This window comes from Aphanomyces invadans (genome assembly GCF_000520115.1).
Source record: "Aphanomyces invadans strain NJM9701 unplaced genomic scaffold supercont1.24, whole genome shotgun sequence".
NCBI lineage: Eukaryota > Oomycota > Saprolegniomycetes > Saprolegniales > Verrucalvaceae > Aphanomyces > Aphanomyces invadans.
In genome coordinates, this window is record NW_008580169.1 from 806,534 (window position 1) to 809,239 (window position 2,706).

Here is a 2,706-nt window from a genome sequence, read left to right on the forward strand (position 1 = left end):
TACCCTTGACAGTTGATGCATGGTTCAACGTGGACAATACACACACGTCCGAATTTGAACAAACCATTGCTGTATATTCATAGTCAGGCCAGCATTGAAATTGAGGTAGTTGCAATGGCGTCTCTGCAAGGCCACTTGGTTGAATTTACACCACCACAAACTCAGATCTTCAGCTTAGCGACCTTGTGTGGGCGATACTATTAAAAGGCGAAGTGGGCCGTCAGTACAGTCCACCAGCACTACAACCTTCCGGCCATGCTTACTCGGCTCAAATTGCTTTCAAGAACATGTCTAAGTCAGCCATCCGAGGCTGCAAGAAAGCGGCTGAAGAATCAGTGCAGCACACGCATCTCCAGGCCACTGGAAGTAATACTACACCAATGCCCGTTCAATGTGGCCAAATCAGCAATCAAAGTGGTTCCGAAGTTTTAATTTCTTCGAACGTCGAAGTACACCTGGAATCTATTTCATTCAAAGTGGTTTAATCCGCAAGCAATGTGGCCAACCTGTAAATTGTAGTTCGATCGAACATGTATTGACAAAATTTTGCATTTGACGAGCTCGCAATCAGGTCCATGCATGACGTCGACACGTACAGGTGAGCTCCAAGTTCTTCATACATAATCTTGTACGACTCATCGGAGATGTGGCTTTCGAAGTTGTCGACGAGCACAACTGAAGGGCCTTCAATGTCACGACCAAGGACAGCAGGTAAAGTGCCCACTCGCGTGCATTCATCCAGGCATTCTCTTGCATCGCGTAATGGGCTTTCTTGGGAAACGTAGGGAACTCACTAGTTTGAATCCGCCCACCAGGTACGCCACGCATGATGATCAACAGAGGCAACTTCTCACCATTTGCTTTAGCTGTGAGCACCGCGGTCATGCGCATTGAGTGCTTTCGCCCGTGGAAATATATATTGGAGCTGCCTCCACGAACAACCCAAATGAAGCTGTGAGGTACGTTGTACTGTACATAGTACATCCCCGTTTCATCGACGTTGAATACGCTGTCTTTGTCGTAGAGGCGGCATTCACGGATATATGCATTGGCAAAGTTCTCGCAAAGTGAAATTCCGTCAGCACGGTTTGTTTGAGCTTACTCTTCGTAGGTCGTTGAAGAGAAAATCCGTGGCGAGAGCAAAATCGCTGAAGAAGCTTGAGGAGCGAGGCGAAGGCTGCTGTCGTCTACTTTGTCGCCAGGTGGGACATCAGCCATTCTCGCTGATTTAGCTTAATCCATGTGATCGTGTGAGTGGTAGTTAGTGCACGCTCGTTATCTCTAACATTCTTAATGAACTCGACTAAACCTGGTGGATCGGAAAATGCTTCGCTTCGACCACCTGGTTCGATCTTCCTGCGTTTCTTGTCGCCATCGTACGTCAAGAGCTCATCTCGCTGTTTATGCCATGTTCGTATGTGCGGCGAGGTACATCAAGGATATGAGCAACCTCGCGATCAGATATCGCCTCAGGAGACTGATAGCCTTGAGATTCGTTGAAATCGGGTAGGATAAGCGCCTCATATTTTTTGTGTACCACTTGAAAATCCCGCTGGTGCGAACATATAAATTCCCTTAATTACATTGCGGTATATTGAATATGCAATATGATCACAAACTTCTTCGGTGGGCGTTGCATACTATCTTTCCCAGTACTGAATTTTGCAACTCATCAAACTACGACAATACAGTGAACGAGAGAATTTAAGCCATACCGAAGTTTGAGCGTTACCCTTTCATATATACCGATCCATCGAGCTTCTTAAAACCAAGTCGATTCGGGAAGTAACTAAAGAACTCTCAATACCCTTCAGCTGCATACGGAACTGGAAAAAAGTGTCGACGAAATTAAATGCCTTTAAAGGAAACAAGAAGACTTCCAACCAGCCAGGCGCTGGTCGCCCAACTATCATACCGGGCTCAAACGCCCTTTTGGCATTCATGGAGGACGGCACCAGCAAGAGCGCGCCTTGACTTGCACTCACATGGTAAACTACCTCAAGCTTCACCATCAAACATGGCTAGTTGAGTACATGCAGCGACAAAAGCAAGGTCATGGGTATGATCAGCTATTGAGGATTCTTCAAGAGTTCTGTGGTCGTAATGGTTACACTCAGCGTCAAAAACTAGGGAACACTGGCATTTTTTGTGATATCTCAGCAACCAATGGGAGTAAGGAGTCGCTGTTTGAATATGTCGTGTGCATTTGCATGTGTGACGCGTGACTCTACCTAGTGGCTCCAAAATTGACAATTTACGCCGTGTTTCCATACAACAATCAAATTTTGCCTTGTGACAATATCATGGAACACTTTGATCAATACAAAGACTCATATTATGAATGTTGGTCAATAGTGGGTTTTGTTTCCATTGCGGTGGATTGTTTCCAAGCACCGACGATGCATGGTAAGGATGAGCTTTCTAATCTCATCCTCGCTTATCACAGACCATGCCAGCATAATAGCATCCTGCAAGTCATGCACGTTATAGTACTGCACCCCATTTCCATAAACCATTCGAGCCATGGAGGCCCAAATGTTTTCGATGGGACTCAAATCTGGCGAGCGCGCAGGCCAGGACAGGACTTGAATGCGATGTTCTTCAAAGAAGTCCATCGTTTCACTGGATGTATGAATTGATGCATTGTCCTGTTGAAAGACAAAGTCCGTTCCATACATCAAGTGTGCAAAAGGCAACAGGTATTCA